This window comes from Palaemon carinicauda, chromosome 7, assembly GCF_036898095.1.
Source record: "Palaemon carinicauda isolate YSFRI2023 chromosome 7, ASM3689809v2, whole genome shotgun sequence".
NCBI classification, from domain to species: domain Eukaryota; kingdom Metazoa; phylum Arthropoda; class Malacostraca; order Decapoda; family Palaemonidae; genus Palaemon; species Palaemon carinicauda.
Window position 1 is genome coordinate 16,663,091 of NC_090731.1, and position 17,535 is coordinate 16,680,625.

Here is a 17,535-nt window from a genome sequence, read left to right on the forward strand (position 1 = left end):
TATCAGTGAGTTGGCGCAAGGACGGTCGCAGATCCTTGGGTGTTGGACATCTACCGAGTAATGGCTGCCGCTTCTTGTTTCCGACGTTATTTGTAATTAAACGTCTCACATTTTTACCAAAGGTTGGTATCGTTGATGTGGATAACATATTTGGTGTGATAGTCATTTTAAGAAATGGATAGATATATAGTTAGCAATTTTAGTAGGTCTACCTGTTTAGTTGGCAGTTGTAGGCCAAGGGTTTTTACCATATCGTGGTAGGTCTGAATTGTATGTACTTTCGGCAATTTGGTGGCCTGTTGTTCAGACGATCGTTCAGTAATGTGTTTTACTGTTCTGTGTGCAATTTTATTTTTAATTCGAATTATAAAACGAAATAGTGATTTCTAGGATTGAAGGGTAATATTATAGTTACGGACGGAACAGCATTGTGATCAGATAATAATAGTTTTTCCTATGTGGTTCCACTGGATTTTGACCTTCATTTCAACTGCAAATAAACCGAAAACCCTTGACTGTCCAAGAACCGGTATATTTCGGTATAATTATAGTCCAACATGTGACGTTTCTAATAGGAAAACCAACTTTTCTTACAGTAAATATTGTGCTTTCAACGAATTTGACCTTTATTTCCGCCGCAAAGAAGCCGAGGTCTTTCCCCCTGCTAGGTCTTTGATCTGGGAAGAAGGTTCCTGGGGCCTTGCCTCCTGGCAAGATCTGTGATCTGGAAATTACTAGGATAGGTTAGGTGGGTTGTGTTAAGTCTTGTGGCCTTTGAAGGAATAGAGATTTATATTTTCATACTTGAGAAGCTTTCCTTACAGGACAAGCTTTTTCCTATTGTTAACAGTGTTTGAACGTATTGGACCTTTGTTTTTGCCGTAAATAAGCTATTCCCCTGTTATCCCCACCCCTTCCCAACCACTGGTTTCGACTGGGTGACCCCATGGTTACGTTACAAAGAGTCCCTCAAGGCCATTTTTGTACGAAAATTTTTTTTTTTAATTTTCTTGTTTTGTCTGATGTCATCACCATTGTAAAATTATAGTTTTTCGATTACCACCACTCAACAGTAATTTGGTGAATTCCAGGAAGGATAATGAAAATTAACGAATTGCGGAAGAGAATGTCAGACTCCAACAAAACAAGAAAACTAACAAAAAAAATGCTTTTTCATGCACAAATATGAGGACACGCAAGCGCGCATTGGGCTGTTTTCTTCTGAGCCTCGTTTTCTATAGAATGCAAACCTCTAAATACTTGTATCTATGAGTATGTTGGTTAATGAACTAATACTAATTATTTACATACTCGCTTTGCTCGCAATTGAACATTACATCACTGTTGCTATTTTCTGGCAAGCAGTACATATTGCGCTACGCGCGTTCGCCTGGTGGACAAGTGTTTTATCATGTCCTTAGTTTACACTGAGCCTTCGTCGACGAGTATGTTGGTTAACAAACTAACACAAATTATTCACATATTGGTCTTTGTTCCACCCTGGCTCGCTTCGCTCACTAGACATTACATCACTGCTCCTATGTTCTGGAAAGCAAATCATAATGCGCTACGTGCATTCGCCATGTGGTCAATCATTTTGCTGTATCTTTAGCTTACACAGCCTTACATCTTATTGACTTGGTCAGAGTTGAAGTCAGAGTACACAAAATTTGGAGTAAAAACTGGCACGGTTCGAGATACCCCACTCGGTCCTGCTTGTTGGATGAGGCCCCTAGATTTTGGGGTGTGGCCACTCGGTCGTAGTACATTAAAAATTCAACGTTTCTTGGTTATTTGTTTAAAAATAGTCTACTGTAATAGCTTAGTGAGGGGCAAATTCACAACTTGTACATAGGGTCGTCATAAGGAATGCCGGGCTTTGTGATTTGAAAATGAGTGGGTGACCATGCAGATGCATGACTTAACGTTTCCCATCACTAATTTTAATGTATCTAGATTCTGAATGCCCAATTTGTATTACAGATCAAGGAAAGTGGGAGAGAGAAGTCATTTTTATTTTTCACGCATGCGCAGTAAGTTCAAGGATAAACACATCGACAAAATCCGGGCCAAAATCAAATACCCAATAGTATTACATTAAGGGAAACTACAGTGTTAAAATCGGAGCACCGAGACCAGTGGGTGGAGCTGCTGCGCATTCGGGTGAAAATTATCACAGTGCGCAAAGGGGTGGGGTTTAATAGAATAGGAACGAGCATACGAAGTAACAGGACCTACTCAGTGTCACTGTGAAAATAAACATATGACTTGAAAAAAAGAGCTTTACCGTAAGTTAATTAATCTCTTTTCTCTTATTATGTATGTGCCAATAATGTAATAAGAATTGTATTTTTTTTTTACAGGTTTTACCCGAGAAAAATATAAATTACATAAAATGCGCTAGGTGGGATTCTATCGTAATATTACCTATACCGTAGGAGAATTAGGGTATATCCTAATTATGTACAGTAATTGTGACAGAAAGAAAGGTATTTTCGAAAAAATAAATGGGAGTCTTTCCTTAAAAACCCTTAATGTTTTACTAGTAAATTTTTTCCTGTGTTCTATAACAAAATCTGTATTAGCAAATTTGGATATCATTTATTTACTTATCATATATTTTAGTGATTATTCATACAAAAAACGTTATTTGAATCTTCCGCAAATTAAGGGTTACGGAAGTCATTCTTTTTTTAAATTTAGTGTAATTTCATTAATTTGGTCATTGTTAAAATATAGCCTACTTCAGAGTATAGCTATTGTTCCTCATGTGAATGTAAGAATATACATTAATTTCTAGTGCAACTGGAATTCAATACTGTATAAGAAATAGATTGGTTCTGACTACTTTGACATTTTCCTTGTATGATTAATAGGGTTGGATAATTTGAACTTGGGTATCGATTAATTAAAATGTGGACGCGGTTTTGGAGTGTAAAGTCCAGTGTTTACTTTTGGGAGACTGTCCTCAAGTAATTGCACATGCGTTGGTTTCAATTGCTTTGGGGGAGCTTTCTGTGATTTTGAAATATTTGTTCCTGCATCAATGCAAACCTTCATAAGAGCGATGATTCAGCACAAGCTAGTTAGCCATAAAACTTTTAAAGCGGAATGTCAATGACCCTCCACTAGTTTAAGGGGTAGCAGGGTAGGGTAGCCTGGCCCTCCTGCTCACACACCAAATCCATAATTGAGCTTGCTATGGATTTTGCTCCCAGGATTTCCTTATAACTGGCTATATTAGCTGTGCTCCCTTTTTCTTTTTGCAGTTATAACTGGTGTTTGAGAACTGCAAACCATGCAGGTTTGTCCTGGCATATTGGGCCACTCTTGCATTGTTTTCCCCTTGAGCTGCACACAAACACATGAGTCTTCTCACCACCACGCACCAGGTCTGAAGCTAGGCTCTTTGGGGCGTTCAGGTGATCACTCCCGCAGGCTCTTTCTAGCCAAGGGTGTGTCCCACCTTTCTACTGCAGCATCACGAATCTCTCTCATGTGCAACCCTCTTGACTTGTGCCTCAAGCGAGAACTCCTTCAAGAGTCCTGCCAGATTGGTTAGAAAGGGCATTTCAACATTGCACACACTTTCCTCCAAACCAGTTGTTCCTCACTCGTCACAACCCAAGCATGCTTGTTCTTGTGAGGACAAGAGGCACAGGCTCTTCGTTTGCTAGCACGTGCATCGACCTTTGGGCTGAAGTCCTGACCACGTACGTGAAGGGTGCCTTTCAGGACGTCATTGATGGGTCTACGGCTTGTTCATTCAAGTTTTTCTTGTAGAGAAAATGTCTGGATGCTGAAGACTAAATGTATACATTTCAGTTATGAACAAGCTTTAAATTCATTTCAAGATGGAGACTGCAACCATAAGGAGGCAGGCTGAGGCTGTCAAACCAGAGGACTTACATTATCACACTGAACTTGAATAACACGTACTTCCAGTTCCCAATCCATCCATCATCAAGGAAGTACCAAAGATTCATTTTGCCTGAAAAGATATACTGTACCAGTTTCAAGTGCTATGCTTCAACCTGTTGACAGCACCTCGGTGTTCACTAGTTTGTTCACTGGTTGCAATCTGGGCCCCTGCCACCATATTTGTGTCCTTCATTGTTTAGACTGGTTGATCCTAGCAGACACGGTAGAGACCCTTCTTCACCAAGACAGCTTCTCAGGTATTACCTCGATCTGGGAATTGTGGCAAACTTTGAGAAATCCTTCCTGCAACCCAAACATTGCCTGGTATATCAAGGTACTGTATGCAGAAAGTCACCCAGCTAGGAAAAGTGTTTTATTCCAGAAAGTGGCTCATCCTATTCTAATGCAAGACTAGCTTGAAGCTCACTCGTAGCAATGCCTACTAGGACACCTGATGTCCCAGGAATGTCTAATCACCAACTGCCACCTTCGTATTCGGTCACTTCAGTAGCAGGTGAAGACCCTATGGTCTCAGAGCAGGGACCCTGCAAGTTTGCTTTTTCTAGTAGCTTTGGAGCATAGTTAGTGGATGCTTGATTCCAACTTGCTCAGTGGTAGATCACCTTCTCCCGCCCCCATACATTATGCATCTTCATGGATGCATCAAAAGAAGGTTAGGTGGCTCACCTGCCACAGCAGCTTTCCTTAGAAGTTTCTTTGGACTTCTATTGGGCACTTTGCATGTTCTGAAGGGAATAACACATATTACCAGCTAGCCCATTCTTCTGGGTCCGGTCAAGGGGATGGTGAACCCTTTACAACAGCTACAGCTATTGCCTAGGTTTCAGGTGAATGGTCCAAGCAACAGTACCATACCTCATGTGAGGATCAGGTTATGCAGTAACCTTCATTGTTCCTAGTGTGGCATGGTAGGAACACCCAGGCCCTAAGGAAGTCACTTTCCCTCTCCAGGAGGAAGTATCTGAACTCTCACTTGGTAGATATGGAGCTAAGTATGACAGCTATTGCCTTTGATGAAGACAGCACCAGTATTGTTGATCAGGAGAGAGTGTTGTTACACCTACTCTCTCCATTCCAGCTGTGACATAGGAAAGTCCATGTGTTTAGAGCTGCTCACCTCAGCCAAGAGTGAGTTATGAACCTTGCCTGACCATGGTTACTCTTGACCCTCATCAAGCAGAGGAAGATCCTGCTTTGACAGCTATGGCTATTACACAGGCTACTGGTGAGCTGTTCCGCACTGATCCCTCACCGTAGGCCTGGTATGGGTAAGAAATATGCTTCCCTTGGAATACACTCGCCACCTGAAGAATGGATTAACGGTGCTAACCCTGTGACTGTTTCCCCTAGATTTGATTAACCAGTGCATGAGCCTAGTATTTCAGATGCCACTGACATAATGGCAGTAAGAGATTATGAGTACCCTCTCCATTCAGGGGAAGGTTGAACATCTGTCTGTCTTTTGAGATCCCTACAAGTCTTGGTGATATCCTGATCTTCTAGCTCTTTGGGTTGGTTCCTAGAGGGAGGCGCTTTGGCCGGACTATTTCCTCTCGGCTGTGCTTCTTGGTGTGTTTTATCCATAAATTTTCTGTGCTTCAGAAGGTAGCAGTTTCATTGAAGATTGTCTATACAGTACATGTGCCATTCTTGGTGATGGGGATCATCATAGGTGGTTGAAGCACAGCAGTGATTTTTCTGTACCCCCAAAAAAATAGAATCTGTAGGTATTTGGTTACTAAGATAGGTTGTAGATTATTATTTATTAGCATTCATAGAAAAATATTTCTAGTTAAATTCAGACATTTTTGAAACTAAACTTAAAAGTCAATCTATTAATACTAATGAATAGGTAAGTGCTTTTCAGATTACAGGAGGATTATCTTCATTCTATAGTGCATTCTGTACTTAGTGGGCAGTCTTGCCAACTAAGGGAACTCTGATAATCTACGTTGGATGTAACAAGGCTTTAGGTCCCTTAAAAGGGCCTGTTTTGAACCATTGAGACAGGCGTCGGATAAGGACCTCACAATGAGGATGGTTTATCTCTTGACATTAACCTTGGTGAGGAGAGTAGGTGTACTTCATGGAATTTCCAAGGTTGAAAGTCATTTCAAGTGATAGAGACAGCTTTATTTTACTTTCATCCCAGATTTTATAGCAAACCTGCAACCTGCCATCAACCATGACAGGTATGAGTCTTTCTCCATCTCCTTCCTTTGGGATGCAACTGACAGACTGATTTATTTGCCTTTTTGTGTTAAAGGTGATTAGATGATACATAAGGAGAATCTAGCCCTTCAGACAGCAGATTGAAAATTCTTAATAATACTGTCAGGACTAAAAAGATTTCAAGAAACACCCATTTATTTATGGTCTCTTGAAACCAACAATATGGCAAATCCTCAATCAGCAGACAACCCAGAAGAATCAGTACCTGCGCTGTTTCACAAAATTAGAGGATTTGGTTTGTCGCTAGCCTTTAAGAAGTACGTTTCAGTGGTGCAACTGCTAAAGGCTGGATTCTAGAAGCACCAGACCGTCTCTACAGCCCAGTAGCTGTGGGAGTATACCCACAAATCTTTTAAGATATTTTACTAGGTCCTGTGGTAGCTGTTAAGCAGGTTGTGTAGCGAACCGAGCTCCTTATGGAGCATGAAGCATTTTGTCTAATCTAATGGTCGTATCATTAGAATATGATAATACATAGTTATTGTTTCTGGCCTTTTTCACTCTTCCTCTCTTAGGATACAGTAGTCATACCGATATTTACTGGATTGAACATTTGATGCATGCAAGCTTTCACACCGACCTCTGATCTATATATAATATTATAGAAGTATCTCCACACCAGGGAGAGGATGGTTTGTGTGTAGAACCCAGTTTTTTATATAGGCCCTGCATTATATCATATCTTTGTAAGGGTATAGCTTCTCTGGTGACCGTCTGTCTATAGACAGCAACTTGGTCTAACTTTTGAGAATCTATATCTCAAAAGTTAGGAGGTAGTAGGAGTCATAACTTCCACTCTTCTTATGGCCCCAGTGTCTTGACATCTCGTGATTTTAAACCAGCGATTAGGGTTATACGGGCTTTCTTCCTCCTATTGGTAAGTTTTCTATTAAAGAACGAGGGTTTGTATTTGTGTAGAAACAAATCAGAGATTTTAAAAGTAAGTTTCACTTCAAGATGAAGATCAAAATGGCTGCTCAGTGTGCTTGGCGATTGGGTGTGGCTTACCTGCCGCCTTCCCGTAACCACCAACATCTTTTTATAAATTTTAACAGCTGATTTTTTTTTATATAAATTTTAACAGCTGATTTCCAGCCGAGCAGAAAACTTACTCCCATTGAAGGACTCTTGAGTTGTATTGTTTGGAAAAATACAAATTTCCTTGAAAATTGTGATATTTGTTGTTTGATGTAAACACTAAAATAGTCAAAGAAATAATTTATTTGCTTTTTGATGTAAAATAAGTAACTTTTAGACAATGATAGTCGGTCAAGTGACAAAGGTAGGATAGGGTAGCCAATGGTGGACAAAGGAAGGATTATATAATCAATGGATAAGGTTGGATCATTGGCAAAAGAGAGACATTTTTGTTCTGTGTTTATGAACTTTGAAGATGTGACCCCAGTAAGACCAGGTTGTTAGGTTAATAGTGTTGGATAGGTTAGTCTACGAATGAAATGTACCCAGTAAGTAAAAAGAAAGTTGAATAAGCTCATCAATGAACTACCCGAGTCTAGGTTAATCGGCGTCAATGATCTTTGATGTCAGGCTGCCAGAAAAGCTCAAATCAATCAATCAATCAATCAAGTCTAGGTAAATGAATCAGTGGTTAAGTTTTTCCATAGTTTAAGGCAAGACATGATGTTGAAGATGTGTAGAATAAGCTGGTTCATTGAGTAGAGGTCAACCAAAATTTCACTTAGGTAAATTAATTAATATAATAGGATAGCTGCAGTGTTTATAGAGGATACGTACTGAAAATGTGCTTGATGGATTTAGTAAGTTGCAGGTTTTTTCTTTTTTTTTTTGATCATCCAATTGCATTTACTATCTTACTGAGTAATGTTTTACTCCTGAAACTTACCGTGTCAGTATATAAATCCTATTTTTGTTCAGCATTTATACATACTTTCTTATAGTTTATGAGTACAGTATTGTGTGTGTTTAACCATGTATCCCTTGTGGTATAAGGTAGAATGTTCTATTCATGGAATTTTGGTTTATTGAATATCTCTTGAAGAAAATTTAAGAATTAAGGGAGCTACCATTAGTCAGTGGATTACCAGAGGCCAGTCATTCGATTATTGTTATGAAGTATTTTCTAGTTAGAATTTAGGACATAATACTTTTCCACTTTACAAGGTATATTGTTTTAGCTGGGATATTTGCTAATATAAATGTCATGGAAATGTCTAGCTTGTCATTATCTTAATATTTTATATTCATTATATTAGAATAGTTTATATTATTATTATTATCATTATCATTATTATTAGGCAAGCTACAACCCCAGTTGGAAAAGCAAGATGCTATAAGCACAAGGGCTCCAACAGGGAAAAATAGCCGTGAGGAAAGGAAATAAGGAAATAGATAAACAATATAAGAAGTATATAATGAAAAATTGAAATATTTTAAAAAACGTTAACATATATTCTTTTTGTTCCGTAACTGAATACAAACCACACTATTTACATGGGGTAATTACTTCGGCGCAGCCGATGACGAGCCATAAAGTTTTAACGAGGGTTTCCTACCCCACCGCTAGTTAGTGGGGAGGTAGGGAGGGGTAGCTAGCTACCCCTCCCCCTCACACACACCGGCGATTAACTCACTTTACTTTTGGCTCGGAGAGACGACAGACCTGTCAGCGCTCTCCTCTTTGTTGACTGCCATAATTTTGTTTGCTTTTTCTTTTCAGTGAGTGTATGGAGTTGGCCTCTATTTCTCCTTATGCGTACGTGCCCTGGACTTCTAGGCCCCCCCTGTGGGACCTTTGTCGGCCGGGGAAACGGATCCTCACTCCTTATGCCCTCAGTGTAGGGGCCAACGGTGTGATACAGTAGTTCTAATTTGTGCATTGAGTGTAGGAAGTGGTCTACCTCCCAGAGGGAGAGGTTTGCCCGGCGACGTAAGAAGGCGGCTAAAAGGGATCTTTCTCCTTCCGAGGCTTCTCGGAAGAGAGAAAATCCCAAGTCGTCGTCCTCCGCCGCCCATTCCTCCTCCGAAGCTCCCACTCGGACGGCCTCTTCCGAAGCTCCCGCTCGGACGGCCTCTTCCGAAGCTCCCGCTCGGACGGCCTCTTCCGAGAGGTCAGCGAGTGGTAGCGTAGACCGTAATGTTGTTGATGTCATTAACCGATCCCGTGGTGAGGGAGAGGTCGTTGCCTCCCATAGCGAGGCGGCTGCCCCTCCCCCCTCGGAGGAGGTGTTTGTTTCTAACAATGATCTTTTTCAGCTTTGGGCTTCCTTGGGCTACAGGGTTCACCCTCCAAGGAAGCCCTGTTTGACATGATCAAACGGGGTGCGGCTGCCGAACAATCGTCAACCTCAGCGGAGATAGATCCTCTGTCTGTGGTTAACGTTGTTGTGTCGGAAACATTCCGTGGGTCTGGCCAAACTCCCGTTCCTGTGGCTGCGGTAGCAGAAGGCTCTGTCTCCCCCTCCGAACATACTTCTAGGGAGGAGCTTAGTCCCACAGTCTCTCCTAACGTTGAGACTCCCTCTCGGGGGAGTTCTCTGGTAGAGACGCCTCTTCGAAGGCCCATTGATGGTCAGCCTGCTGATCCCACGGCCCCTCGTGGGCGTATAAGGCGGAAGGCTCGCCCTCCCCTTCACCGTAGAGGCCTTCCTTCCCCCTTTAAAGGAGTTAGGAGGTGCCTCTTCGGCTCGTTGTCACCACAGTCCTCTGCGGAGGAGACGACTCGCCGTTCTCCTGACCTGCCTGCTACTAACCTTGACCTCTCCAGGGATCGTTCGTGATCCCCTTCGGAGGATCGTCGTCCTTCGGGACAATGTGAGCTGTCACCCAGACCTTTGACATCTAAAGCTGCTGACGTGCTTTACGCGCCACCTGAGACTGCCACTGCGCAATCTCCAGACCCTTCAGGGTCTCAGGGACTTGAGCGCGAAACTGCGCCTCTCGCCCCTAAGCATAAAGCTCTGCCTGCGCACCTTCCTGCTGCTGCTGTTCCTGACGTTCCTGACAAAGTGCCTCGGCGCTCACCCTTAGGTGTTTGCGCCACTGTTCCTGTTGTACGCCAGGGTTCCCCTGCGCGCCCACGCCCTTCGGCGCCCCATCGCCCTCCAGCAGTTCCTGAAGTAGCGCCCAACTGCGCAGACGAGCCCTGTTCCTGATATAGTGCCGCCTCGCTCGCCTGCGCACTCGCGGCCAGTTCCTGATATGGCGCCTACGCGTCCACCCCTCCGGCACCTCGCCGGCCCCCTGTTCCTGTTTCATCGCGCGTGATCCAGGAGGTTCCTGAGTTGGCGCACAGGCGCCCTCAGGTTCCTACGGACGCATCGCGCCCTGCGGGGGATAGAAGCGATATGCGTCCCCGCGCGATTCCAACTCACGCGCACTCCAACGCACCCACGTGTCGCCTTGGACCCATGGCGCCCACCTAGGGAGGTTCGCGATACACGGGAGGCTCGCGATGCGCGCCCACGCGCATTTCCTGTTCCAGCACCAACGCGACCACGCGTCGCGCGACGACTCGGCTCGTCGCCCCAGAGGTTGCCAAGCCAGCGCACGGGCGCTCACCGCCGCCTCTAGAACCGCGCGAATCTACTGCAGATACGATCGCACCCAAATGGCGCCCTGTTCCTGTTCTTTAAGACAGCGATGGTGGCGCAACTAACTCCAGAGCGCCCTCACGCGGCTCGCACCACGCGACCTCCAAAGCAGTGAACCCCGGTGCGACCTGTTCCTGATGCGCGCTATGCGCGCCCACAATCTCCAGCGCAACTAGCGCTTACACAGGCGAGTAAGCCGGTCCAACCAGACCGTCACCAAACCTCTCGTTCCCAGGCCGCTCGCGACCCTGCTCCCGCGCTATCGCGCCCTCGGCCGGTCATGCCGGACACGCGCTCGGGCGCTCCTGTTATTTCACGCCCTCCCGGGCCACACCAGGTCGCTGCGCACCATTGCGTTCGGCCTCCTCCTGTTCCAGCTCTTGATCGCCGCACGCCTACACCATCGCCCACGTGCTGTCACGGGCATGTTCCCGCTCAAGCTGCCGTGTGCCCCAATGCTCCCGCTCTGTCGCCAGCACGCCATCGCTCCTGACCACCCTCCTGCGCGCCATCATGCCCCCGCCCACGCTGGTGCGCGCGCGATTTCCCAGCTTTGCGCCCTCCTCACGCGCAACCCTGCTATGGGCCCGACACACCAGCCCCAGCGCGATCGCCGACAGGCGGATTCTTCCTTGTCGCGTTCCCCTTCCCGCAAGCACAGACCAGTGCGCTCGCCAGAGGGGGAACGCTCCTCGGACAGGTCTAGGGATTCTTCTCTTACAGCCCTGCAGGTGAACCCTCGTTTGTCGACGACTCTTCCCTCCAGAGGGAGTGTCAGACAGCGCTGCTGTCAGTCAACAGGCTTGGTTCAACACCCTACTCGGAGCTCTCGTGCGGGCGATTAAGCTGGCCCTCTCTGATTTGGGTCGCGAGCCAGCAGCAGCTTCCTCCCCCCTGAAGAGGAAGAGAGGAGTCTCTCCCGTGGATCCCCTGCGAGGCCTGTGCTGTCCCCGCGTAGATCCTTGCGCAAGGCTCCTACTCTCCCTCCCTTGCAGAGGAGGATTACCCCACCTCAGGAGAGTCGGTTGAGCAGGAATACTCCCCCATTGCACCAATGGAGGACATTCCTCCTCTTCCCGAGAGGTCTCCTCGTCCCGAGGTGGAGAAGGACCTGCCCCCTTCGCTTCTAGAGTCCTGCATCCCGCCCAGGAGGGAAATTAAGGACTCTTAAGACGATTCCCAAATCGTAAGCTAGGATCAGACAGGAACAGCCCAGAGCCGTCGAGGATGCCCACGTTTCCCCCCGGGAAGAGCCTCTGGGGTCCGGAGACTTCGCTGCAAGTCCGACAGGAGGCGAGCACCAGGAGTCAGAACACGCGTTCTAGCAAGTCCTGACTCTCATGAGGAACCTTAATGGGATTCCAGACCCTGAGGTCCTACCTCGTGAAGGTAAGGACACGGTCCTGGATTGCGTCTACGGCACTCAGAAAACCTCTAGGGCCAGCACAGCATTGCCCTGGTCCCAAGGGATGAAGAGTGCCAGAGACAAGATCGAGGGCCAGCTCGCGGAGCTTGCCTCCTCCAGCAGATCCAGTGCCGGGAATAAGCTCCTCCCTCCTCCTCGAGTCCATCAGAGGAGGTACTTTGAAATCCTCGAGGAGTCTTCGCTGAGCCTTCCCTTGCATTAGTCCGTGGAAGGACTCGCAGGGGGAGTCCCTCTTGAGAGACTCCAACCGGCACGTGTCCTTCTCAGCCACTGAGATCCAGAGCCAGGAGAAGGTCATGAAGTGCGCCGTGCAGGCCACTTCATGGCTCGACATCTGGCTGGGGTCTCTGGGCATCCTGGTGCGGTCCGAGGACCTCTCCAAGGAAAGCACCAGGAAAGCGCTGGAAACCTTTCTCCTCTCGGGCACTCGGACCATCGAGTTTCTGTCCCACCAAGTCTCGAGCTTGTGGGCCAACACGATCCTCAAGTGCTGGGACGCTGTCGCCGAGAGGTTCCACCATAAAGTTCCCAGCGCAGAGTCGAGCAGGCTCAGACACTTCCGTTCTCGGTAAGAGCTTGTTCGAGCCTAAGGACATGGAGCTCTCTGTCGAGAGGTGGAGGAAATCCAACCAAGATTCCCTCATTCATAAGTCCCTGACATCGAGGCCCTACAAGCCTCCGGCGGTCCAGCAGCCCCATCCTGTCAAGGATACGAAGAAGATTACCGTAGCAGTGAAGCCCAAGGTGTCTAAGCCCTTTCCTGCCAAGAGCAGGAGGGGGAAAAAGTCCTCCAGGGGAGGCAAGAACCCTAGAGGCTCCGGCCGAGGTCGGAAGCGCTAGGGTTGGCAATCCCCCTGTGCGTCCACCAGTGGGGGGATGCCTGCAGAGTTGCGCAGCAAGGTGGCAGCAACTCGGGGCGGATGCCTGGACGGTCTCCGTGATATCTCTAGGGTATCACGTCCCGTTCACAGCATCTCTCCCTCCCCTGACGGCGAATCCAGTGTCGTTGAGCTCTTTTGCCATGGGATCGGCAAAAGGGCAGGCCCTTCGGGACGAAGTCCAGACCATGTTGGAGAAGGACGCTCTCCAGGAGGTCGTGGACGGGTCCCCAGGCTTCTACAGTCGACTCTTTCTTGTGAGAAAGGCGTCTGGAGGCTGGAGACCAGTCATCGACCTCTCGACACTGAACGCGTTTGTCAAGCAGACTCCGTTCAGTATGGAGACAGCAGACACGGTCAGACTTGCAGTGAGACCACGAGACTTCATGTGCACACTGGATCTGAAGGACGCGTACTTCCAGATCCCAATCCATCCGTCTTCAAGGAAGTATCTGAGATTTTGCCTAGACAACAAGATCTACCAGTTCAAGGTGCTGTGTTTCGGTCTCTCCCAAGCGCCTCAGGTGTTCACCAGTGTCTTCACCATCATCTCTTCATGGGCTCACAGGATCGGCATCCGTCTCCTTCGTTACCTGGACGACTGGCTGATCCTGGCAGACTCGGAGGCATCCCTTCTTCACCACCGAGACAAGCTCCTCGAAGTTTGCCAGGATCTGGGGATCGTGGTAAACCTCGAGAAGTCCTCTCTGCAGCCCTCTCAGAAACTGGTATATCTAGGCATGATCATAGACACCAATCTCCACAAAGTCTTCCCATCAGACGAAAGGATAGCAAGGCTGAGGAAGGTTGCGAAACCTTTCCTCAATTGAGAAGAACTCCCAGCCCAATCGTGGCTTCGTCTCCTCGGCCACCTCTCCTCTCTGACCCGTCTCGTCCCCAACAGTCGCCTCAGGATGATATCCCTTCAGTGGCGACTGAAGTCTCGGTGGAGTCAAGGACTCGACTCCCCAGACATCCTGATCCCCATGGGATCTGCGGAACGAGCGGACCTCAGGTGGTGGGTGGCAGACGAGAACCTGCGAAAGGGAGTGGATCTTCTCGTCTCTACCCCGGATTTGATGCTGTTTTCAGACGCATCAAACAAGGGGTGGGGTGCCCACGTTCTGAACCACAGGGCCTCAGGCCTGTGGTCAGAATCAGAAAAGTACCTTCACATAAACCTGCTGGAGATGAAGGCCGTTTTCCTGGCCCTTCAAAAGTTCCACCAAGTCCTGGCGGGCCACTCCGTAGTGGTGATGAGCGACAACACCACGGTAGTGGCTTACATCAACAAGCAGGGAGGTACCTTTTCGTAACAGCTGTCCCATCTTGCAGTAGAGATCCTGAGATGGTCCGAAGTCCGCTCGATATCACTTGCGGCTCGCTTCATTCCAGGCAAGAGGAATGTGCTCGCCGACAGTCTGAGCAGAGCGACGCAGATAGTGAGTACGGAGTAGTCTTTGGATCCTCGGATAGCCAACAAAGTCCTGACTTTGTGGGGTTCCCCGACTGTGGACCTGTTCGCTACGGCGTTGAACACCAAGCTTCCGCTGTACTGCTCCCTAGTCCCGGACCCCAAGGCCCTCTGGCAAGATGCCTTCCAACAACGGTGGGACAACGTCGATGTGTACGCCTTTCCTCCGTTCTGTCTGATGAGGAGGGTCCTCAGCAAGACCAGAACATCGGTCAATCTCTCGATGACCTTGATAGCTCCGCTATGGCATCACGCAGAGTGGTTTCCGGACCTTCTGCAGCTCCTCGCGAAGATCCCGAGGGAGCTCCCTCCACGTAGCCACGTCACGAGCTACTCAAACAACCACACTCCAACATCTTCCACAAAGCCGTAGCTTCGCTTCGACTTCACGCTTGGAGACTATCCAGCATCTCCTCAAAGAGAGAGGATTTTCGCAACAAGTTGCGGAAAGGATGTCTGGCCACCTGCACAGGTCATCCGCAGGAGTCTACCAGGCAAAGTGGCGAGTTTTCTGTGGTAGGGGTATCTCCCCTCGATGCCACTTAACCAGCAATAGCAGAGTTCCTTGTGTATCTGCAGGAAGAAATGCGCCTTTCAGTCTCAGAAGTGAAAGGCTATCGCTCAGGCTTAAATTAATGGACATTTCCTCCTTGCTGGAACTGTCTCTTCTCATACGGAGTTACGAACTTACCTGCCCTCAGTCGGAAGTGAGACCTCCTCCTTGGAACGTGGTTCGAGTCCTCAGGTCTCTTAAGAGGCCTCCCTACGAACCATTATGCCAGGCTTCTGATCGCCACCTTACTTGGAAGACTGTGTTCCTGCTAGCTTTGGCCTCGGCCAAGCGAGTCGGCGAACTGCATGATCTCTCCTACGACGTCGCCCATTCAAGGGTATGGGGGGAGGTAACATTCGGCTTCGTCCCTGAGTTTATTGCTAAGACTCAGAACCCGGGAGTGCTGGACCCTAGGTTCGATTCCTTCCAGGTCTGGAGTCTTCGTTCTGTAACAGACGACCCAGACCATCTCCTACTGTGCCCAGTCAGGAGTCTGAGGTTGTATCTTGAAAGAACAGCTACAGTCCGCCACCAGGTGCGAGCTTTGTTTGTTAGCACCGGGGAAACGAAGAGGAGGTCACCAGGAATACCATCTCGGCCTGGATCCGCAAGGTGATCCACCTGGCCTTGAGTTCTGGCCCTCCTCCGTCACGGCGCCCTAGGGCGCATGATGTCAGGGGCGTGGCTACATCCCTGGCCTTCAAGAAGAACTTTTCGGTGACGCAGGTCCTGCAAGCTGGGGTGTGGAAGCGCCCGACCACCTTCACGGCCCACTACCTGCAAGACGTGACACACAGAAGGCTCGATACGTTTTCTATCGGCCCTGTGGTGGCTGCACAACAGCTGGTCTAACCTCAGGCTCCTAATTGGACAAGTAGCAGAAGGTTGAGGGCATTGTTACCCAGTTTTAGTCTGTGTAAATGAAAAGATCTGTCTGGCCCTTTTCTTTTCTTCATCCTCTCCTCCCTTGGAGAAGAACAGCATCCTGGGTCCTTTGCACAGCTGACCTCGAACCTCTGCAGGTAAGCCATGCTTCCTTGTGTTCCTAGTACAGTATTAAGTTGTAATACTGTCATGTCCCCATATCCTGACGAGGTAGTATTGGGTAAGTCCTAGCCTAGGTTTCCTTCTAAAGAACTCCAAGTCAACTTCCTAGGACGTGTCACTGCTCACCTTCACACACGACTTACATAGGCCGCAGCAGCCCCTCAGCTGTCTGCGAGGCACAGGGGCCCCAACCCTTGAGTTGCTCTATGAACTCGGGTTCGGGGACCCTGGATAAGCCAAAGCCAGTATGGCAGGGGACTTACCTCCCTTCCTAAGGGTTAAGTCACCCCATGTAAATAGCGTGGTTTGTATTCAGTTACGGAACAAATGACAAATTCGTAGATAATTTGTATTTTTCCTAACAATACAAACCTTAGCTATTTACAGTTATGTCCCTGCCAGCCCCGTCCCCCAAGATAAGTCCTACCTCTAAGTAAAGTGAGTTAATCGCCAGTGTGTGTGAGGGGGGAGGGGTAGCTAGCTAGCTACCCCTCCCTACCTCCCCGCTAACTAGCGGTGGGGAAGGAAACCCTCGTTAAAACTTTGTGGCTCGTCATCGGCTTCGCCGAAGTAATTACCCCATGTAAATAGCTAAGGTTTGTATCGTTAGGAAAAATACAAATTATCTACGAATTTGTCATATTATCATGTAGAATATTTTACTAAAAGTATAGTCTAGATATTGAAGTGCATACTAAAATATTTGAATAAGACTGATTTATCTGCAGGCTACAATTAATGTCGTTTATATTTTTCAGACTAGAATCTCCAAAAGAAAAGCAAATATGCACTAGTATAACGAGACATTCCTGATGACGTCAAGATGAAGATCAGCAGCAAATAATCTGAGATTTACTAAGAAAAAATTCAAGAATCTTATGGATGAAGAAAAATAATCTATTAAATTGATTAATTTCTGATATCAAGAAAAGTACCAAATCGTTCCGACTGAAGCGGACACTTAACAACTTTTCTGGAGTATTGATGTACAGTACTCATTTGAGATGTATCATTACAGTACTACATATATCTTTAAATGGTCAATTGTCCAGAGTTATTGAGATTTTAGAGAGTTTTGTTTTAATGGTCACTTCGATTTATGTCCCATAGCTTCAGTAGCAATCACTAACTGAAGATAAAAAACACGTTAAATTACATTAGATAGGTACAGTAATGTGAATATTTACAACTATATTACCAGATTACTTTTAAGTTTATCAAAGTTGATTTGATATTAAAGCTATTAACTTTTACACAGTCTGTAGCAAGTATTTTATTAGTTCTTAATATTTACAAAGTTGGTGCATATAGATTTAACTTTAGCTTTTAATTCTATGCATCTTTCCATTAAAAAAAATCCATGATAATTTTTTGAGTAAATTCTGAACTACCAACATTCAACTTGAAAATTA

At 46.9% G+C, this 17,535-nt stretch overlaps 1 protein-coding gene and 1 long non-coding RNA gene across 2 annotated transcripts in view; both read left to right on the forward strand.

Moving 5' to 3' along the window:
* LOC137643494 (uncharacterized) overlaps nucleotides 1-16,956 on the forward strand; it is a 17,000-nt gene extending 44 nt beyond the window's left edge. The window contains exons 1-2 of the long non-coding RNA XR_011044965.1: nucleotides 1-122; nucleotides 16,882-16,956. The exon at nucleotides 1-122 is cut by the window's left edge and continues 44 nt beyond it. This is a non-coding gene — a long non-coding RNA (uncharacterized lncRNA). The remainder of the gene's footprint in view (nucleotides 123-16,881) is intronic.
* The window catches only part of LOC137643873 (lysosomal-associated transmembrane protein 4A-like), a 199,048-nt gene that overhangs the window by 11,215 nt on the left and 170,298 nt on the right, over nucleotides 1-17,535 (forward strand). The window lies entirely within an intron of this gene.